Below are 25,157 nucleotides of genomic sequence, written 5' to 3'. Positions count from 1 at the left end.
TATGAGTTTCCGTGTAATTGAATAAAATACAACAATTATTTCTTTAGTAGAACGTGAACGTAACAAACAAACTCACTTTCACATTTATAACTCTAACAATATAATAACATCCTGGGACATTTTTCACACACGGAAATCTGATCCCAAATTAAGCTTGTATAGAGCTTGTGCTATGGAAACCAGACAACTGATATACTACATATACTATTTTTCTTTTGTAAATACATACTTATATAGATAATTACAACCAGACTCAGGACAAACAGATATGTTCATGCACACAAATATCTGTCCTGGGTGGGAATCGAACCCACAACCTTCGGCGTGAAAGGCAAGCGTCTACCAACCACGCCAACCGGCTCGTCACAATCGTCGTCTAATAAGATTTAAAATATATAAATAAATGTTAATATGTCTGTTTAATATAAAAGACAGATACCGTTCGTGATCTGTTTGTGATCAATCAACATTAAAGTTTCTTACTAATAGTTTCTTAATAATAAAGTTTTATACTATTCACTTGTAACTCACGTCTACGTAGCGCTGTAGCACATTTACTTATGTGCTGTGCAATTAATCGCCAATTTATATACTTATTTATTTATTTGGCCTACTAAAAATCACTTACAATAAAAAATAAACACAAATATAAAAAAAGTTTAGTGATAAAAAAGCTAAATTGAGCGATTATTGTTTACAGTAACAGCCTGTTAATGTCCCATTGCTGGGCTAAGGCCTCCTCTCCCTTTTGAGGAGAAGGTTTGGAGCTTATTCCACTACGCTGCTCCAGTGCGGGTTGGTAGAATACACACGTGACAGAATTTCAATGAAATCAGACACATGCAGGTATCTAAGGAAAACGATGTTTTCCTTCACCGTCAAGCACGAAATGAATTATAAACACAAATTAAGCACATGAAAATTCAACGATGCTTGCCCGGTTTGAACCCACGATCATCGGTTAAGATTCACGCGTTCTGACTACAAGGCCATCTCAGCTATTATTTATTACATTAATGTTTGCTTTTTCATATACATTTATGTATGTATATATATAGATTAAAATATAAGATTTTTAATATTATTATTATTGTACACGCTGTGTTCTTATTTAAGTAATTGTGACATTTAGAATTAGTATTAACTTTAGTTATATTATATAAATAATGTAATAATCGGTGTACAGATTGTTAAAGAATCTAATAAATAAAATTATCAATTATAAGTAAACGATGTGTTTACTTATATACTGATGTGTATACTTTTTTTTTATAGAATAGGAAGGTGGACGAGCATATGGGCCACCTGATGGTAAGTGGTCACCAAACGCCCTTAGACATTGGCATTGTAAGAAATGTCAACCATCGCTTATAGTCAATGCGCCACCAACCTTGGGAACTAAGATTTTATGTCCCTTGTGCCTGTAATTACACTGGCTCACTCACCCTTTAAACCGGAACACAACAATATCAAGTATTGCTGTTTTGCGGTAGAATATCTGATGAGTGGGTGGTACCTACCCAGACGAGCCTGCACAAAGCCCTACCACCAGTAAAAACTACTTATGCTAAAATATTAATGACAACATGTAAAATAATAATGATTATTAATATTAATAAAATAAAAACAAAATTTAAATAATATTGATAAGATAAAAGATTTTTTTATTTACCCTCTGACTGTAAGAAAGAGTGTTAAATATATAAGCAAAATATCACTGACTGACACATCATTAGATCTACAGTTTGATTGACATGAAATTAAGCACAGTTACTCTACTACTATCACGACGTAGACACTAAGAACGGATTTTACGCATATCATATCCAAAAAAAATATTTCTCTCACATTTGGAATAAAAATTAGTTTACAACTTTTTTTTACTGGTGGTAGGGCTTTGTGCAAGCTCGTCTGGGTTAGGTACCACCCACTCATTAGATATTCTACCGCAAACCAGCAGTACTTGTTGTTGTTGTGTTCCAGTTTGAAGAGTGATAAGCAAGTGTAATTACAGGCACAATGGATATCTTAGTTCCCAAGGTTGGTGGCGCATTGGCGATGTAGGCGATGGTTAACATTTCTTACAATGTCAATGTCTATGGGCGTTGGTGACCACTTACCATCGGGTGGTCCACATGCTCGTCCTCCTTCGTACACAACTAAAAATAATAAAAAAAACTAAATAAAAAACATAAAGTGGCTTATATGAAATTTTACCCGTACGAAGTATGGACTTGAAAGCTAGTCATAATATAATCTTGCTTCAAATATTGGTTGACGTGTGTGGGATGGTAAGGGATGTCTAGACGGTGTAAATGAAATCATCTGAAGGCAGCATTGACAGGCAATTACTAGATGTATTTTATCGATAAGCTATTGACGTTTTACTGTATTAAAAGCGCCTGGAGCCATCAAAATTTTAGATTTCACCCGCGCGACCCTTAGACGCTCTCGGTGTTTGATCTATGCTTCTTCAATCTAAAATGACCGCTGGCATTTAATTGTTCATATTACATATGTTTTAAAAATTACACTGAAGAAAATGGTGTAACTTTAAATACAACATTATAATTATTACGTAGTTCTCTCGTCTCAACAGCGCCGTTTATTTACATTTAAGAAACAATAGATGTGGCTTTTCGCGGAATGAAAATGTAGTAAGTGCCAAAAAAAATTTATCTTTATAAAAATAAAACGGTTTGTATGGTGGTAGTGCTTTGTGAAGGTGATATAAGGTGTAAGTGTGATATTCAGTATTGTTGCGTTCCGGTTTGAAGGGTGAGTGAGCCAGTGTAACTATTAGTAGGTAGGTGGCGCATTGGTGATGTAAGGAAATGTTAACATTGCTAACATCGCCCATGCGCCACCAACCTTGGGAACTTAGGTACTATGTCCCTTGTTCCTGTAATTACACTTTATTATTTATATTTCTTCAAATTATTTACTATTTACTTATAGACGTTCATTAGCGGATATTTAATTAAACATTGATTTTTCTCTTTTAGTCATAATTTTTCATTCGAAAGAAAAAATACATTTACGAGTACATGCAAAGCTGTAATTGTTCAGAAAATCTGAATCAATTTCTTAAAAATCGTGATACGTGGTACGTTTACGTTGTATGCAGTACATACATGCATTGCGCAATAGTGAAGAGAAATATTATGGGATAGCCATGGCGCCGGGATGCGGGGTGGGGGGAGCTATCCCGGCATCCATAAGCTTTGCAGCCGCCGCGACGCCCGAGCGTGTCTCGCGCTCCGGGATTCGTATACCTAGTGATGTTTTGTGAAGAGTGACGTATTGGACGAATGTGATGTGTTGTGACTTTTTATAGGAATCACCGGTTCCGCACATGGTGAGTAAAAGTCTATTTTTATTTTATTTTTTTAACTAGGGTAATTTTCAAATTTTTTTACATAAAAAAATCAGATTTAAAAATATATATTAAAAAACAACCCTAAGCAAATAAATATGTTAAAATATAAACTTTTATATTTTGATATTATTTTTATATTTGTTACGTTTTAAAACACTTTTATATTAACTTTTAAACTATGATAACTCTAAAACGAATTAGAATAAAATTAATTAATAAAATAACTTTAAAAATTTACATAATTTTCAGAAACTAATTTGTAATAAAAAGGGAGTTTTCTTAAATTACTTATATATTTTATAATATATTTTTAAATTATTTAAAAAAACATTTAATTATACAAAATTTAAAGTATGTAAATTGATGTATTATATTACCATGATTTATTTTTATATTATATATAAGCATTTTTCCATCAAAAGATAATCAGATTATATTCTTATAAATTCTACATAACTTTGTACAAAAAAGTTACAAAATTAATACACAAAGCATACGCTTTTGAAGACTAAGAGCAAGCTTATCAATATTGTATATATTTAAATTAAGCGAAGAATAATCAGACTCGTCATTATATTAATAAATTTAAATATAACATAAAATATAATATTAATAGCATATCTATAAAATAATTAAATAAATTGAAGTTTATAGACAGTAAACTTACTTTTTTCTTAACATAAATAATAATAATAAAACATCAAAGTAATAAAAAAACCTCCTATATATTTCATCTTTACATTTAAGCGTTATAAATCTCAAGTATATTTAAAAGAAAACCGAATAAAAATCGACATAAAATGTTTATTATCACATAAACACCGAACAACGCGACTTAGGTTTGAGATTAGCTTCACTTAGGTTTAAAGCTAACATTAAAGTCACTGAAACTTGGAGCAAGTTATTCTTAAAATCGCCGTTACGTAAGATATATTGAAGTTTCAGAGTAAGATAGGAGATTTTATTATTGTTTGCTTTTAGTCGAGTACGTATTATGGTTGTATGTGAGTATGTAAATTACTGAGTTTTAAAACCAGTTCTACCTAACCGATCCATCTAAAGTTTTTAAACGATAGAACTTACATTTATTGTTTTATAATTAAGTCTACTGTATTAAATATTATGTATGTTAGATTAATTTCAATTTCAATCACAGTTAATTTTTAAGTATTTTTTTAATCGTTTACTCTGTACGTGGTTAAGGTCTATTTTAATAATAAAATGATTGAAGGTAAAACTATATATAGGTTAATAAAACAGTAATCATCGCGTTATTCACATGGTGGCAGGGCTTTGTGCAAACCCATCTAGGTAGGACCGCCCACGCAACAGATATTTTATAGCAATAATATAGCAAGGTTGGTGGCGAATTGGCGATGTGTGGATCGGTTAATATTTCCACCCACCCATTTGCTCATATGCTTCATACTTATTTTATATAAAAAAGGTATATAAGTAATGTATAAGAATAAGAACTTTTTTTATAATAATAAAATATAAGACTGTGTAATAAAATTTAATAGTATTGCTGTTTATTGAAAAATTATATGATATGTTTAGTTGAACTTTAATCGACTTTTGTAGCATAATATATACTGGGAACAGAGAATCAAAGTAACGATTCAACGGAGAAATGTTGCTAGCATTCTTGCCACCATTCCATGCGGTCGGAATTTGTACTGTAGCTATTTTAAGCTTTGATATACTTATTTAAATCACTAATATTTAATATTTTTATACATTCGTGTTTATTTAATATATATTTTGTATTTAATTTTTATTATATTTTATTATTACCTTAGTTTTATTGAATATTCTTCTTTGTTATTGGAGAAGCAGTCGTAAGTAAGTCGATGTTAAATATTGTCAATATATTATTTCTATATTGGGTGGGTGGATGACAAGAGGCCTGACCTTAATTTGTGTTTATAATTCATTACAAGCTCGGATGTTAAGGAAACATATGTCGAATGAATGCTGTCAAAGGAGAAAAGAGGAGTGAGCCCATTCTTGTCCAGGCCTTTTTCACATTTACAGGCGCTTATTTTACTTTCGTATGTATTGTTGAACTGTCATTATATAAATGAACTAATATGAGAGCAAATATTTTTTACGTTTTTCGAAAACTTTTTAAACGCATTTAAAATTTTGGATTACAATGTAAACATATTTTCAACTGTTTTGTGTTAATATTATCACCTAGTAACTTACATGTTTAGTATTTATATGGAAAAAAAATATGTTTGTTTGTTGCCTCATTTAAAAACTACTAACCCGATTGATAATCATTTCTTTTCAACTTTAAATAATATAAAATATAATTAATTGTTTTCACAATCTTTATTACTGAATCGGACTATTGTCGAAAACAACTAGGTTAAATATTTACGATTTTTTATTTATTCGTTTTCAGAAAAAAAACCTAAAGTATTAAGAAATCTTAAGATAAAATGGTCTTTAATTTTCACAAGAGTAACTAAGTTTCTTGCCGGTTGTTCTTGATAGAGTCAAAATTTTAAATCAGTTGTACTTTCACGTCCAATTGCTTAATCCCTTTAAATTACTTTAAAGTCCTTGAAATAATCTTCATGAATAAACTTTATTTACATTGATTGATAATATATGATAAAAGTAAAATGAACCTTTCATTTAAAGTAGAAAGTAACAACCTGCATATGCCCCACAGCTGGGCTAAGACCTCGTCACCTTTGCGAGAATATTTGGTGCTCACTCCATTACACTGCTCTAATGCGGGGTTTCCTTACGTGTTCTCCTTCGCTGACGAGCATTAAACACTTGAAATTTCAGTAATGCTTGTCCCGGTTTGAACTCAGAATTATAGGTATGATTCTAACCACCGTTTCATCACGGCTCTTTCACTTTTCATTTAATATGATATAACAATCTATAACATAGATTAATCGTGAAGTTACCTTAAGTATATTACTTAACTTAACTTGAGGCCCTTTTGAGCCCAGTAGTGGGATAATTATCGATTGTTACTAAATGATTTTAAAAAATTCCGAGACGTTAAGTTTCAAGGCGCAACCAATGAACGGCTTAGCAAAAGGCCATTGTGATTAGTCATATGTACCACGTGCCTTTATTTCCTTATCATAATATCTCCAATCTATGAACTCAATCACTTAAATAGTGGCCTATAAAGACTCTCTAAGATAATCATCACTCACATCGTCAACGTATTACCAAACTTGGGAACTACTTCTTTGTTACACTGGCTCACTCGATCTTCAAACTGGAACACAACAGTGCAGTATTGAACAGTGCTATTTGGCGATAGAATACAGTGCACCGTAAAATAAATTAATAAATCTTAAAAGAAACACAAGAATATTCTTACCAAAGGAAATATGACGAGCAAGCTTGGAATTCCACTTAGCTGAGGAGCTCAGCGCTTCGTTTCAGACAGTTAAATGTCACATGGCGAATAAAGCCGACAGCGGCACTAGATAGCTGATTAATATTTTAATGACACAAAATCTATAAATTATTAAGTAAATATTTAAAATTCTCGAAATTTTCTTAGACGGCATCGTAAAAAACACCATTCATATAATTGTTCAAATTCCGACTACTGAATACGCTATACTGGTGATAATGGCACAATATATTTTTATTTTTACGTTTTTATTAATTTATTCATCCTTATATAATATATTTCATATATTTCATCAATAGATGGCGTCAGTTGTGTTTTAAATCGCGCTATCGTCGCGCTGTCTGTATAATATAAGGTAATAAATGTTTTTATTATATGAATTTCAAGCAATATATTCAAGTTGTAGTATATTACGGGTTTTCTTTTGTACCCTGTGAATAATTCTACGGTGTTTTATGGTTTGAGCAATAATGAACGAATATTAAACGAAACAAAGTAGTAGTATTTAAGTTTATGCTTAGGTGATAAACACACATACGTATACCAAAATATATAAAGTAGCGTATTAGTACATCCAATAATATTAGGACAGCAAATACTAAATATGGCTAAGTTTAATGAACATGAAAATTCCTAGTTTAGATCTTTGGGATGGCCGAGTTATCGTATATTATTAACTGCAAAGTGTAGTTTTTAACAGCTGTAATTCAGTTTGAAGGATGAGTGAGCTAGTGTAATTATAATAACAAAGGACGTCATATCTGAAATACCATGAAGAGATAAAACATGATCTGAAATAAAATAATCAATTGAAAAACACAGTCACAAAAGTAAATTCAATTAAATACCCAAAACTATTGATATATCTTTTAACTTAAATTTCGAAAATAAAACAATAAAAATAAAATCAAATAGTGAAAAAAAAACCTATTTCGTATTCATTCTAAGAGAACGTAATACACTCTCGAAAAAAAACAGGCGTACAAATAACATTTCAATAAATGGTTCCAACATCCAATTTATCCCAATAGTCTTCAAAACCCGTTCCTCTTTAAATTACTTTAACCATTCAACGCTTGTATTACGAAAACCGCTAAAGTATTGACGCGCAATATCTCATTGCTCATGATCGCGCAAAGTGGCGCTATACATTCCAATGAACGCACATCCCAATCAATTAGTAGTTAAGGGTTAAAAAATCCACCGGTTATGATATAGAAAGGATTTTATCCTACAGTTTTCATTTCAAACATATCTCACTTTGATTCAACGTTGAGTGATTTCGTTATACCGCTTTGCCGCGTCTCGATTTGATTTTTTGTGTGAAATTGTTTTTGATCCACCGCATTTATTCGTTTGTATGTGTTTAAGAGATGACTGTAGCTTTGTGACTAATATTATAAATGCAAAAGTGAGTTCGTTTGTTACGCTTTCACGTCTAAACTACACGATCATTATAAAATTTTGCATACGTCATCAGGGCAACAGATGAAGACAAAAAGTACTTAACAGTTGCCCCCCTTCACACGCGGACGAAGCTGCGTGTTGAAACTAGTTTTATATAAATTGTAACTGATTTAAATGTTGCGTTGGTTATTTATTTTAAAATCTAATGATGATAATGAAATCCTGATTTTGGTTACGACGACCACTCTCAACGGAAGTTACATTTGACTTTTAATTTTGCCATATATAATTTGAGCCACTTCAAGAGAACGCCATCCAAGCAAGAAAACTCGTACTTAGTCCTCATTTATATATTTTAATAGCCATGTTGCAAAGTGTAATTCTAATAAAACGTTAAAAATTATTTTGTCGACAATGTTAAATGTGTAATTTCGATTATAAGGTTTCAGAAGCCTTTGTGTATAAAAGGGTTGATAATCAGGCATTTAATCTGATCAACTACTGTTTTCTATGAAATCTGTTATGTTAATTGGCATTGTATCTGTTAAAAATTATTTATCTATATTTTATGGAAAATCATTATCACTAATTATCAAACAGACGAAAATGTTTTAACATTTATTATATAATTAATGTTTAATTATTTTTTATACATTTATTTTTACTGGTGGTAGTGCTTTGTGCAAGCTCGTCTAGGTAGGTACCACCCACTCATCAGATATTCTACAGTAAAACAGCAGTACTTGGTATTGTTGTGTGCCGGTTTGAAGGATGAGTGAACCAGTCTAATTACAGGCACAATGGACATAACATCTTAGCTCCCAAGGTTGGTGGCGCATTGGCGATGTAAGCGATGGTTAACATTTCTTACAATGCCAATGTCTATGGGCGTTGGTGACCACTTACCATCGGGTGGCCCACATGCTCGTCCTCCTTCGTATACAATAAAATAATAAATAAAAAAAACTGTATTGTGATCGTTGAATGAAATCCAATCCAAAAAATTTCATATAATCCATCTTGTGCTCAGTGGTCAAGCTAAGCATCGCAAGTACCCTGCTTTTGTACCGGATGGACTACTGCTACAAATATATCCAACACAAAAACAGCTTAGAAGAATAAACTCAAAAATGAATATAAATGAGTCACCTAGCAATAGATCACTGACTGACTGTTACTTTATATTTTTTACGAATTAAATCAATTTAATATTAGAATTTGTATTATATACTTATTTAAATATGCATTTTTATTATAGATACATATGGTTATTACGTCAATCTCAAAAAACTGAAGTGATCCAACAAATTAAAAATAACGTTTCCTAATCGTTACTTGCAAAACTCAATTATCATTGCAAAACGATATAGAAATTTATTTGCTACGTACAGCACCATCTAGCGGCGAATTAGAGGAAAGTGGATTGAATAAAAATTTTCAATTTAAAAAAATAATTATAGATATATATTTCTACAATCAAGGCAATCGATCAAACAGTGTCGAAGCTAATTAATATCAAAACAATATGCAACAAATCATTTTTATATATAAGATTTAAAACTATAATATACATATTTATACATAGCCTTAATATATTAAGCCGTACTAAAAATGTTATTATCGATAAACGTTTAAGCGCAGGGCTATATTTTATAGAAGCAGGCCACCTTTTTGCATACCTTGCTCCATTAGCAGCGAAGTTTTCAACCTCCCGTCACACACACTAATGGCTAAAACATATTGCAATGTTTTATATCGATTTAATAGTGACGCTATTTTTAGATACTGTTCGATTTTTAAACGTTTTAAAATGAAAATAAATAGCAAGATTAACGCTTTGTGAATGTATTATGTATATTTCAATGGTAAAAGGAAAGGAGATGAGCAAATCTTAGGGTTACAGTAACCAGTATCAGTAACAGCCTGTGAATGTCCCACTGCTGGGCTATGGCCTCCTCTCCCTTTTTGAGGAGAAGGTCTTTGTAGCTTATTTCACCACGCTGCTCCAATGCTGGTTGGTAGAATACACATGTGGCAGATTTCCAGTGAAACATGCACATGCAGGTTTCCTCATGATGTTTTCCTTCGCCGTCAAGCACGAGATGAATTATAATCACAAATTAAGCACATGAAATTTCAGTGGTGCTTGCCCGGGCTTGAACTCACGATCATCGGTTAAGATTCACGCGTTATTACCACTGGGCCATCTCGGTTTATTTAGATTCATATAATCATGCGATTTGCTAATAGCTCTTCTTTATTATGTACTGCAAACACTTATTAATTAATATATCATTTATAATATCACACGATTACAATACCTAACATATAATGTTCACTTTAATTTTACTTTCAAAAATCCGATAACAACTTCACACTTCCTTTATTCCATTCCGCTATCGAATAAGTAAAATTCTCGCACTAGACACAAGGATATTTACCAGTTTCGTAGTATACTGACAGAAATTTTACTCAAATATAATAATGTCTAAGCCTGATGAATATCTGTTTAAAGGTATTTATAAAATAAAATAAAATCTAGTTTTGAATATATTTATTAAAAATATATATCTATAATTATTTTTTCAAATTGAAAATTTTTATTAGAAATTAATATTTATTTATTTATTTATTTATTTATTTGGTAATCCAACAGTTTTTATACATAAGTTGATATATTGACTATTATATAACATATAATTAAAACCAAAATAGGACAGGTAACTTAAACATATTAATAACTAGAAGACGGTAGTAAAAGTAAAACTGTTTACGGGTGGGAATCCAATATGTGCGTGTATGTGTGTGAGTGTGAGTGTGTGTGTGTGGTGTGTGTGTGTGTGTGTGTGTGTTATAATGAATTATCTTTTTTAATTATAGCTTTTTTAAAAGCTAGTTTTGACATGCTGAACAGATCTATTTCTGAGTATTTTGAATTATATGTGTGGACCATGCGATTAAGGACAGAGTTGTGTGCATAATTAGTGTTTAGCTCAGGCGTGTGGAATAGTGCTGTGTGACGTGTGCGGCGATTAGGAACTCTTAAATACAAAACGCTCAATAAATCGTTGCAATCTATATCTCCGGTTATTATTGCATGTAGCATATACATATCGTAATGTCGTCGTCTCGTTTCTAATGTTTCAATATTATATTGTTTACATATATATTGTCGAAATAAAAATTTAAGACAAAATATTTTGAGTTATATTGTGTAAATTAGACACGAACTACACACAGCGACTTTTTGTTGTACCAAAGTTTAAATTTGTTTATTAATTTTGAACAATTTATACATATCATAAACAATATATTTGATAGATATTAACTACAATAGTATTAAACTGTGTTGTAGCGACTAACGCTCTCCAATTCGACACCACATTTGTTTATTATTTGTTCAATGCAAACATAAAATAGAATATAATTTAATTTAAAAAAATATAATATATATACCTAAATATAATTTATAAAGTATATAATAAGGAAGAGATGGGGTAGGAAAATAAGTTATTTACATCTAAACGTAAAAATAAATTATATTTTAATCGAATTTAAAATGGTTGTGTTGGAGTATCGAATTAGTCTTTGCGAGCATTGTTTGAAAGTAAATGAAGTCATGATATTATGGTTACACGTTTCTAACAACTAACAGCCTGCAATAAAAAGGGGTTCGAAAACACGCACGATACAAATATCAACATTCGCACACTGTTACATGAATATCCCTTGATAATATGTATATTCTATAAATTAGCCACTAAAATATATATAATACACGAATAATAATAAAGTCCTCCAAACCGCTTTCGGCTACGGCGGCCAATCTCAAGAGAGATTAGCCAACTACGCAGGAGATATTATAGTGCCCAAGTGTATGCGCAAACACAGGTGCACTCTCTATTCCCTAGCTCTCATAATCCGATGGGACGGCAATCCGACACGACTGGAAAGAGTTCAGGTGCAGGACCAACGGATTTAAGTGCTTTCCGAGGCACAGAACTGTACACATGTCCAACTTCCAGACGCCGGGATGCTACTGAGAATTTTCTGACAGAAAAACCGAATAATTTTTATTATTGACCTTAATTGCACTCAGGACCTCCAGATCTGCAGCCTTACATTAAGCCTCTTTTTTTTACGCAGTGCCTTCAGATAGGTACCTAATTTCCATGGTGGAGGAACTGGGTTATGTGGGATTCTTACCCACTAAAACCACTGCGATGGCCGTCCTCGGCACGGATTGGAGAGGCTGCGAGATCGTGTTGATATAACGCAAAAGCGGGCTCTCCCGTGCATTGCTTCGCTCGTGGCTCGTGGAGCTCTCATCAAGGGGCGAATCTCGCCCTCCGTACTCCTCACTAGTGCGTACGGCAGCGCGAGGCCATCCCAGCTGCCGTCCTCCACATGACCGTCTGAAACACCTCACGCATCCACGGCACCAGGTTTACGCCCTATCTTTTAAGCCCCGGGAGTCAGGGCTATGGGAGGGCCGAGACGACGCCGTCGTCGTCTCCACCGAGTAGGATCGGCCCTTTTCCGTTCCCGCTCCGCCCCCTCCTTCTGGACCATGACGGTCTCACAGAAGGAGGCTACGGCCCTCCATGCCGATTCCCTGCGAAGCATCAGGACAGGTCCGCTTTCAGCGTATGGTGAGCGATGTCCCGGTCCGCATACATCAAGCTACTAGCAACGAGGCAGTCAATAGTTAATATACACGAATATACATCAATCCGTGACCAAGCCTAATAAATGCAATACTTACAGTGTCATGTACTATTTGATAACGACTTTTTATTGCTTTGTAAATAGCTATATGATATTAATAATCAGTGCCTACTTACATACGTTTATTATTATTATTATTAATTGTACAAAAAACCATATGGGAAGTTTATTTCCGAACCAGTGGTATTGAATTAAGTTTTTTAATTAATGAAAAATACGTCTTTTATTAAGTGGTATGAGTTTTACGAGATGAATTATACAGACAATTTAAACACATGGAAACTCACTGGTTCTTCAACGTTTTTTTTTATATTTAATATTTTTTTAAATATAATATCACAACCGTTCTGTCATATTACCTAAAACGTTGGATATTAATATCAACAAGTCCTTGAAACTTCCCTTTTAAAAAGATACGCAGAGTATAATCAATTAAGTCGAGCATTATAATTTGCGGTAATAAAACACATGTTCTGAGGTATTCCATGATTAATTACAAAAGTTGGTTTGTGCTGACGTTACTGTCGTCGACAACACAGTAATTATCACTGAACCGTTTGCATACAAAGGGGTTTTATTTTCTAATACATTTGTTTGATAATGAATATTTATGCGGTTTTTTATATATATTAGGTTTATTTTTTTATAGAATAGGAAGGCGGACGAGCATATGGGCCACCTGATGGTAAGTGGTCACCAACGCCCATAGACATTGGCATTGTAAGAAATGTTAACCATCGCTCACCAATGCGCCACCAACCTTGGGAACTAAGATGTTATGTCCCTTGTGCCTGTAATTACACTGGCTCACTCACCCTTCAAACCGTAAAACAACAATACCAAGTACTGCCGTTTTGTAGTAGAATATCTGATGAGTGGGTGGTATCTACCCAGACGAGCTTGCACAAAGCTCTACCACCAGTATTTTACGATTTAGATTAGGTTTATTTTAATGTCTCTCTGGTCGGCGCGCATATGCGGCTTCAGATCATAAAGCCTTGGTTTGGAATCATAGTTCAAGGCCCTTGACTAACAATATAAGTGTGAAGTGATAGTCCTAAAAAAAATATAGCGTATTTTTTATTTAATAAAAATAGACTTTACGTGGAGTAAATAATAGTGGTCATAAGCCCATAGATATTGCCGCTGTTAAAATAATTAAACGTCTCTTTCATCAATGAACCGACAACCTTGGAAACCAAGATGTGATGTCCCTTGTTCCTGTAGTTACCCTGGGTCTTCAAACCGGTACATATCAATACTAAGTATTGCTGCTGATTGTTGGGGGTAGATTATGTGATGAAAGTCTGATATTGTATGTAATTTATACTATAGGCATTTATATGACATTTGCATTTTTTTTTTTTTTTTTATAGAATAGGAAGGCGGACGAGCATATGGGCCACCTGATGGTAAGTGGTCACCAACGCTCTTAGACATTGGCATTGTAAGAAATGTCAACCATCGCTTACATATCCAATGCGCCACCAACCTTGGGAACTAAGATTTTTTGTCCCTTGTGCCTGTAATTACACTGGCTCACTCACCCTTCAAACCGGAACACAACAATATCAAGTATTGCTGTTTTGCGGTAGAATATCTGATGAGTGAGTGGTACCTACCCAGACGAGCTTGCACAAAGCCCTACCACCAGAAAAATACCATCTTATGGTTGTTGCGGCGGGATTTTAATGATTGTAACGTCAAAAATGAATGACGCGCTATGTATAACTATATAATGCGTTATCTAGCTATTTTTTTACTGGATGTATAGGCTTTATAACTCGTATGTTTTCATGTCAAACATATGAGTAATGTGTTTATTTTGTATGTTATTTTTCGATTAACTTTATTACTACAGTGAAACAAGAAAAAGTTGAGATAAAATTTTGGCTTATTATTATTATTAGATGTAGACATTAAAAAAGCCGAGATGGTCCAGTGGTTAGAGTGCGTGAATCTTAACCGATGATCGTGGTTTTAAGCCCGGGCCACTCAATTTTTTAAGTGCTTGATTTCTGATTATAATTCATCTCGTGCTTTACGGTGAAGGAAAACATCGTGAGGAAATCTGCATGTGTCTAATTCCACTGAAATTCTGCCACATGTGTATTCCACCAACCCCCATTGGAGCAGCGTGGTGGTATAAGCTCCAAAACCTTCTCCCTAAAAAGGGAGAGGATCCCAGCAGTTGGATATTCACATGCTGTTACTTTTTAACTGTTACTGTAGACATTAATTAGAGTTATTAATAAGACAGTGGTTATTGATCGTAAAAGATAGATTTGAAGAAATTGATACTCCTTCATACTATACAATAAATTTATATTTAAGGGATGGTGGAAATGGTCACCTGATGGTAAGTGACACTGGAAATGTTAGATAACAAAAGAAGCATGTGATATAGGATATTATGATCCTATTTCCTCTACTGCATTGGATCATTTGCAGTTGGAACGTGGTGGTACCATTACTGATACATGGATGATAGGTCTTATGAAATGTATAAGAGAATAACATTATTGTTAGACTTCGATTTAAAGTAAGAAAAATATTTTAATAAATGAATAAAATTGTGAATATCATAAACGACGATTAAAAATAAAACCGAAATACTGTTATTGTTTTAAAACAAAACAAACAAATAGAGATATTTCTCATGTGTCAAAAATGAGTTATATCAACCTTTCAAAGATATATTATAATTTCCGTTCATAGCTTCACACGAAATACCACGTAGACGTATGAATCCGTTTTTTCGTCAAGCCTTTATTAAATTCCAATGTGACGATACAAAGAAACAATTTAAAAAATAAAGGAATTTTCAATATTGACATCCGACTTGGGACAAATTGAGGTTTGTCCTATATTTACCGTGGTTATACAGACATATATTTCGTTGCAAAATTAGTTCATTTTGAACTAGAAAGATATTTATATACCTAAAACATATGTATACAAATAAATAAAATTGAAGTGCCTGTCTGTTATTTCAAAATAACTGCCTCTAGTATCATGTCTGTAAAAAATATTTCATTTGCTTGTGCTTCAAATTTATACAAAAAATTAAAGATATTTTTCATTATAAAATCGGACGGAAAAGACTTTAACTTAGCAACACAACAATGAAATATGCTTTACTTTTTAAGTTATTCTTACACAGTTTTCATTTCAAGCGTAATATTTTTCAATGAAACTGAACAGGATTTACTTTCCCTCTAAAATATTGCCTCATGTTGCATTTTATACGGAGCTTATAATTTAATTCATTAACGAAATTGTAATGTCACTCCCGAGCGATTGCTACGGCGGCCATTTTCAAGAGATTAGCTAATTGCGCTAGAGATTTACTGCTTAAGTATGTGCACAATGCTAGTACACTATTTTTTTTAAAATAGGCAGTCGGACGGGCAAATGGACCACCTTCTTGTTAATGGTTACCATCATTTAGACACATTGGCGTTATAAGAAATATTAACCATTTCTTACATCGCCAATGCACGACCAAGAGTGAGAATTAAGAACTAACTCGCGCCTGATGTTTCACTGACTCACTCACTCTTCCAACCGGAACACAATATTCGATGAGTGTATGGTACCTACCCAGACGGCTTGCACAAATCCCTACCACTAATGATTGACCATCACCGTACTCCGTAGTGTAGCCACTGCCAAATCCGGCTTGAAGGACCAAAACGTAAACTCAACGTTTCTTGGATGAGTGGATCGTGAATTTGATTGAGATTTATCAGCACTACGTGATAATTGAACCAAAACAAAACGTTCCTAAAATGCCAATTCTATATTCGAAAAGTCGAGACCCTATATATATTGCGGTGAACCAAAGGTTAGCGTGATTCCGAGCCTTGTTTTTCCATGTTGCATGAAAATATCGACTAACCGTTACTTATACTAATAAACACATCAATCAAGAATATTTCAAACAAAACATATGGCATTTCCGACCTAGTTTCGTTAATAAATCCTTTGTTAGCATAACGCATCCATAATATTATACGTCATATGTTTATACGTCCGTCTGTTACTCATATCCCGTCCACAATAAATCTCTTTTAATAGCCGCAGTAAATTATTTCATGTGTAATTATTTCTCTGGTGTTTTAATCATTGGATCCGACGTTTTCCCTTATCAAATAAATACCTCAATCAAACAATGTTAGACGTTTAATTTCTTGAGGTTTTATTTATAATATTTAGGTTAAAATAATTGTCTACATTTCACAAGCATTGAAATATAGAGCTAGATTAAAGTTTTTATATATTACATAAGACTATAATGTGGATAACCAATAACTTTACATGTATGTAATTGATATACCAATGTAAATTGGTGGAAAATAGTAACTACTTTGTCTGACAAAAATGCGTGGATTGAATGATTGCTGGATTTTGTGGAGGAAATAAGTATGTAATTTATGTAAATTTATATTTAAAATAAAAAGAGTAACTACTGACTTTCTTGCCGGTGCTTATCGGTAGAATCCACATTCCGAAACGGTGGTAGCGCTTGAAGATTCATAAGTACTTTTAAAAGTTTATTTGAATAAAAATAATTTGATTTGATTATTTTCATATCGGTTCTTGGTAGAATCTATATTCCGATCCAGTGGTAACATTACATTTATTTCAATATTGTCAAGACGATAAAATTGCTCTTATGAATATTCTTGAATAAAAGATATTTTGATTTTTGATTTTACAGATATCTGACGTGATGGGCGTTAAAACTGTTTTAATAAAATTTATATAATCGTCACATTGTCTGAGTTTTTTTGTGAACAGGAAAGCGATGAATGAAATTGAATGTTTCGTTATTGTGATTAATCTCCTTTTTAATTGGATCGAATTCCTTTTTATTGCTCGAGATAAAAATATTAGATTATCTTTTTTGCAATATTATTTTTAATCGTAAAAAAAGCTTCATTGGTCTAGTGGCTTGCTTATAAAGCTGCAGGTCTGAAGGTTCTGAGTTCAAGCTTCAGGCCATGCTATTGTCGAGCCAGTTATCGCATTTTCTGTCAAGGGATTCTAAGTAATAGTATTGAATTGTTACCGTTGTTTGCACATCCATGCCTCGGAAAAGACGAACGGCCAATATTGGACTTGCGTTTCATCTACTTATGAGAAGAAATAAAGTACACATTTCTTTGCACACATATTTGTGCCCAATTATATCTCCTGAACTCAGATTATCTCGTATATTGTCCGACATTTCTGAAATTCAGTTCTATTGTTATGTGTTGTTTTGATTTATTGCTAAATAGTTTCATATGTATGAATAAAATGTAATCAACTAAATTACGTGACTTCTTACAGGTAAAATTAGTGACCTTAATGTTATTTTATTTTTATTTTATCAAATAGGAAGCTAGCGTTATATATTACAAATATCATTGTCTTATTGCTTATATAACAATATAAACCAATTTTAGGCTAACTTAACATTCAAATAAAAAAAACAAAACTTGACGAAAATCCAAAAAAAAAAAATCTTTAACTTAAATTTAAAAAAAAAACTGAATTCTAATATAAACTAGTGAAATGCAATTTTAATGTAAATTTGAATCTACAGATCAAAAGTTAAAAAAAATGATAAATGTACTGTAAATACAAACTAAAATTAAAATTTTAAAAAGTAAATAATACGCTATAACATTAAAAAATTAAATCTTGTGACCTATTCTTCAGTTATCTAGACTCAGTAGCTTTCAATGTCCATTGTCAGTCACTCGGGACAATATAGAAGTATACATGATTATTTTAATCGGAATCATTCAAAAATATCCCTGAACCAAAATTTTACCGCGGATTCAATCTAAACAATACTTAATACGTTTAAAATAACCCGGAAAGTGGGTCACGGCTGTGTGTGACGTGAAAACTTCTTGGATTCTTAAGACAGGTGTTTTGTTCAGGATCACGTAATTAAAAAGCTACACAAATTTGTAATATTAAGATCAATGAAACTTTAGACATGGTTTTTATTTTAACGTTTAAGTCTTAACGTGCTGAAGACACGAAAGCAATTAACAATTTTTAATTGAATGTTCCTTATTTTTTTTAATTAATATAATATTATTACTACGTTATTATATATATTACGGTAAATTTTAAATTTACCAAAATGTTTTAAAAACAAATAGCGTCAGATGAAACGTATTGTGGCGAACATTGCATAATATATAATAAAGCAGCAATAACAGTCTGTACATTGAGTGCATTTGCTCCATCACACTGTTTCAATGCGGATTGACGGATAGACGTAGCAGATTTTCATCCACCACATGCAGGTTTCCTCACGACGTTTTCCTTCACCAGCAAGCACGAGAGGAATTATAAAAACACATTAAGCACATAAAAATTCAGTAGCGCTTGTCCGGTTTTGAACTGGGAATCATTTGTTAAGATTCACGTCATCTAACCATTGGGCCATCGCGGCTCAATTTACGATTTGGTAGTCGATAAATAAAAAGATACAGCACAAAATGTTAAAGTAAAAACAAGCTATTTATGAAACATGACAACTACAAAGAGCTGATAAAACGCATTCTTTAACAAATTATATATTGAAAAGCAAGCATCTAGTTCGTTTAAACAGCTCTAGATTGTTCTTAGCATTTTAATTAAATTGTTAAAGTGGTGCTTGAATATACAAAATATATTGATTTTACCAATTATGAAGATCGTATTTGTGTTTATAAATTAATAAAGACGTTACCTGTTTTAACATATTCAACAAATAAATAATCAGACAAGTAATATTACATATAAAATGATGAGGTTATAATATATAAAATTAGTACATAATTGTTATATAATCGCAAAACCCTACATAACTGTGCAAACATGTTTTGCTCAAGTGCGAATTTTGCAGCACAGAAGCAAAGCTGGTACATTTATTTTTGGCACATTCCATGTTTAAAATTAACGTATTTTTAACCTCTATTAGAAAAGTGTTAAAAGAATATAATCGTTTGTGGGAAACATTGTAAAGAGTTCAATCAGCGAACGAGATGAAAAATGCCTATAAAATGTTACTTCCCCTCCAATATCAGATTCCACCCTAATTGAGTGAAACGTGGGTGAAGCGAACGTAACAGGCCAACCGCAGGGGTTGGTTCAAGTGATAAATGCTGCCAGAGCCATGAAAAATGTTGCCGTTACAATTATTTGGGTATTTTTTTGGTCATGATTCGATTTATAAAATTTCTTCAAGAACTTTCTTGAATGTAGTAATTATAGTCATGTTTATTTAATATGATTTCATTTATGAAAATTACTCCGTAATAGCATTTAATTTTAAAGTACTTTATAATGTTTTAAACGTTAATACATAAAATACGATAGACGTACTTACAAATAAAAAGTATTTTTTATACATATAGCTCAGTGGCTGAAACACGTGAGTCTTAAGCCGAGATTGCTGATTCAAATCTCGGATAAACACCAATAAGGTTTTATGTCCACCAACCCGCATTGGAGCAGCGTGGTGGAATAAGCTCCAAACCTTCTCCTCAAAAAGAGGTGCGGAGGCCTTTAGCCCAGCAGTGGGACATTCACAGGCTGTTACGGTGCTTACTTTGTGAGGAAATCTGGATATTACGAATGAAACTCCGCCGCATGCCTACCAACCATTAAAGCATCGTGGTGGAATAAGCTCTAAGCTTCAAGAGGAACATACCCAAAGTCTGAAGAAACCTCGGTAAGACCACTAAGTAAAGATTAAAGCGATAAGTCTGTAACTTGATGCGCAATGTAAAATGAAAGTAGCTCAATTAAGTAAATAACAGCATTTTTAACAGCAATTTAGAAACCAATTTGTTAAATTAAAATTTACACGCGTGTAATTTGAACTGAAGTGGAGAGAATTTGTTTAACGTCGGTATAAATAAATTATCAAATGAAACAACTGGATTGGAAAATTGTTTTTTTTTTTAATACAGACGAAGGAGGTTAAGTCTCCCATAAAACAGAGTAACAGAAATCCCAGGGTAAATGGAAATCGCGGGCCTGTGTATGGATGTGTACGAGTTTTTTTTAAATTAATTTTTCAATAACTATTGTGTTCGCGCCATTTTGTTTCGCTCCGTTTATTGCAAATTTCTAATAACTTATATACACATTATATTTACATACTATAATAGACTCTAGGTCTAATGTCATTCTTATATTTACACAATATATTATAATTATTTTACTTGCGAATCCCGGAACGCAGAGTAATATTTTTAAGTACCGTAACCCTATGTTATCTTTGTTTTTTTTTTAAATTACGATGTCTTTGTTTTTTAGCTTGGTGTATCAGTTTTATTTCTACAATACATATTAAGGGTTGATAGGTTGAAAATATCTGAAACGCTGATCAAATCGCAACTAACTTATTTACCTTTAATACCAATCCGACTAAATCATTGGTGGATGGCAGCCCATGACGTAATCAATGACCAATGGGCGTTCAGCATTTAATTAGATTCGTTACTCTGACGTTATCTACGTTTAAGAATCTATAGTTTATTATTCTGAAAAAGAACTAATGTTAATTAATATCTTAGACGAAATACCATAGATTATTAATTAAAATTATATTTTAATATTAAATTTATACTCAGTTAATTAACTTGTATATTTATAAGTTGGGCTTATAATGTCTGAGTTTATTAATTTGTCGCCAATTAAGATTTATCATCTGTATCTTATATCTTACTTATTAATATATAATTTTCCATCTTTATAATTTAATATTTTTCCATTTTTATATATATATATATACTTGATAGTTATATCATAACAGTAAAGTAAAAACCTGTTAAATATATCTAATAGCTGGGCTAACACTGGGCGTTTGATTTTTTATTGGAATTATATTATTTTTAATTCTGCGTAGAAAACCTTAAACAGTTTCAAATAAAGTGTTAAATTATTTGATATATTAATTATTATAAATGTGATTAATATTGGTTTTAATTTTTTTTTTATTCATTATTAAATTGAAATCAAGAATTATATATCATTCTCGATTTGAATTAATATAACACTATTTCTAATGTATTCTAAGGAAAAGCTGAACCAAAACTCTTCTTTCGACTCGCACTCGCTGCTTTAATGGTTAACATATAACAGAATGTCAACTGACATAAGCATGTCTTCTCACTATGCTTTCTTTCATCATCGAGCATAAAATGAATTATAAGCACAATTGACATGAACACATTTTAACTGGTGGTAGGACTTTGTGCAAGCTCGTCTGGGTAGGTACCACCCACTCATCATATATTCTACCGCAAAACAGCATTGGTATTGTTGTGTTCCGGTTTAAAGGGTAAGTAAGACGATGTAATTACAGGCACAATGGACATAACATCTTGGTTGGTGGCGCATTGGCGATAGCGTATTAAAATATTGTAAACTCTTGCTTATTACCTACGATATATTATAAATTTAGACTCAGGTGGTGGCACTTTTCGTTAAAACGTCATTTAGAAAAGAGTTTTCAACTGAGTTAGGATCAGAGGTTGCACCATTAAAAAAACTATATTGTTTTTCTGTCAAGAATCGAAAGCGACTCAAAAGCGGCGTTGAAAATTTGTCAGTGTGTATATTTCTATAACTCAGAATGTATAGTTGCTCATTCGTCTGATCTTTCTCCTGCCTAGTCTGATTGCCGTTCCATGGCATTATAAAAAAAACTGTAAATGTTCCACTGCTAGGCAAATTCCTCCCAGTTTTTGGGGAGAATGTAAGGAGCTCATTTCGCCACGCTGCTCCAATATGGACATGTAGCAGTTTGTCATCTGACACATGCAAGTTTTCTCACGATGTTTTCACAACACAGATGTGTTGTAAACACAAATTAAATACATGAAAATTGATACAAATACAAGAAATGCTACGACATCAGCAGAGAGCAAAGAAGGTATTTATGCGTCCATTGCTCAATCATTAATGACGAATCTACAATCATGACAACTCAACGATTTCATATTTGTTCACCCAATTGTCAATCTTCTATTTTTGTTTCTTGTTCTTTATTTAAATATTTTTATTTTCTGTTTTTTATTCTATTTTTGACTTGTATATTTTGTAATTGTGTTTGTGAATGGTGTGTTCTCCTGTAATTGGTTGTGCATAGTTAGTTTTAAGTTAATGTAAAAAGTGATTTGAATGTGTGTTATGTACAACTGTTGGAGATCCAAATAAATAAATAAATCTTTATGACATTTGACGTACGGCTAGACCTCTGTCAATCTAATGCCACATTCATTCATTGGTTAAAACTCAAATGTTCTAACCACTTGTTCACCTCTGTTGTTTATTATAAAACCGAGGTAATAAAGAGAGCGCACTACTTCAATATAATCCATCCATATCTGAAAAAAACGTTTTTTCAAGTTTCAAGAGCACGTCATGTTCACATTACAGGATATCAAATCCTCTTTTTATATAAAACCATATAAATAAGCTTAAGCTGAATACATAAGCAATGTTGCGCAAGATATTGCATAACCCACTTCGAATCTACGTGTATCACGGTAAAAACAGCTGTATCAAGTTTTTATTTAAGTTATCACTAGGAGTCTTTAGCCAAAATAACCGCAATATAATGTGGTAGGTATTAGGAAGTCCATCTGGGTAACATTCACTCGCCATTTCTATCGTTAAACAACAATGCTTTGTATTCTTATGGTAAAGTGTTAAGGCAAAGTGAGCCATTGTAATTACTGGACATATTTGTTGATTACATGACCAAAAAAGAAGTGGTTTAATCCTCTTATATTTATTTACTATCACAGGCCCCTTATCTTACTAAAATAAATTAAAATTATAGCTTACCACTCAGATGAAGTTTTTTTTTCATTGATAAGTAGGTAGACGAGCTTATGGGCCACGTGATGGTAAGTGGTCACTAACGCCCATACATATGAGCATTGTAAGAAATATTTAAGCTCGCTTACATCGCCAATGAGCCACCACCATTGGGAACTAAGTTTTTATGTCCCTTGTGCCTGTATTTACACTGGCTCACTCACCTTTCAAACCGGACCACAACAATTATACCAAGTACTGCTGTTTTGCGGTAGAATATCAGATGAGTGGGTGGTTCCTATCCAGACGAGCTTGCACAGAGCCTTACCATCAGTAAACGTTAGTCACGGCTATCATTTAGTATTTAACAAACATAATCAGTACACAATTTAATTGTTTAATCTTTGAACGAGAAAACACTAATTTTACCCCCAAAAATATTTAAACACCAAACTTAACAGAACTTAGAAGTTCATATTCGAATTTTTGAGTTAAGCTTTCAAACCAAATTAATTTAAAATATTAAATAAACTATCCTAACTTTTACACAGGCCAATAGGATCAAATGTTCAATGAAAATTTCTCCGAAAAACTGCCTTTAAAAAGTCTGGCTCGGGACCAACCGATCGTATCTAATAGGGTCAAGATAAGAAGCCGCCAATAAAACTGCTAGCAAGGACGGCTGTAATCTTTAAACATTAGCGAAAATGTTACCTAGGATACATCTATATTTTACGCACGAAAAATCAGAAGTAACGCGTTTTTTACGCTAAACGGATAAAGGACGTAATAAAATTTATACTTACAAGAAATATATTGGGTATGTAAGAGCCAGATACATAGTTTAAGCCGTAATATTAGAATTACACGGAATTTCGTCCATGGCGTCTGGGTGGGTACCACTTATCATATATTCGACCACCAAATATTTAAAAACCAATACTTAGTTTTGTTGTGTTTCAGTTAAAGGGTGAAAGAACCAATGTAATTACACAACTTGCGCACAGGCACAATGTCTTTGGGCGTTGGTGACCACTTACCATCCGTAACAGCCTGTGAATGTCCCACTGCTGGGCTAAAGGCCTCCTCTCCTCTTTTTGAGGAGAAGGTTTGGAGCTTATTCCACCACGCTGCTCCAATGCGGGTTGGTAGAATTCACATGTGGCAGAATTTCAGTGAAATTAGACACATGCAGGTTTCCTCATGATGTTTTCCTTCACCGTAAAGCACGAGATGAATTATAATCACAAATTAAGCACATGAAAATTCAGTGGTGCTTGCCCGGGTTTGAACCCACGATCATCGGTTAAGATTCACGCGTTCTTACCACAGGGCCATCTCGGCTTCACTTACCATCAGGTGGCCCAATTGCTCGTCCACCTACCGATAGCAAATATATATATATTTAAAAGTATGTAA

The 25,157-nt window shown here is 32.8% G+C and overlaps 1 protein-coding gene across 1 annotated transcript in view; it reads left to right on the top strand.

Moving 5' to 3' along the window:
* The first annotated feature begins 3,229 nt into the window (after positions 1-3,229).
* The window catches only part of LOC126776798 (leucine-rich repeat-containing protein 24-like), a 47,549-nt gene continuing 25,621 nt past the window's right edge, over positions 3,230-25,157 (top strand). The window contains exon 1 of the mRNA XM_050499582.1: positions 3,230-3,358. The gene's annotated coding sequence lies outside the window, so the exon portion shown is untranslated. The remainder of the gene's footprint in view (positions 3,359-25,157) is intronic.

This window comes from Nymphalis io, chromosome 21, assembly GCF_905147045.1.
Source record: "Nymphalis io chromosome 21, ilAglIoxx1.1, whole genome shotgun sequence".
Classification (NCBI taxonomy): domain Eukaryota; kingdom Metazoa; phylum Arthropoda; class Insecta; order Lepidoptera; family Nymphalidae; genus Nymphalis; species Nymphalis io.
This window is presented reverse-complemented; position numbering and strand designations above follow the sequence as displayed.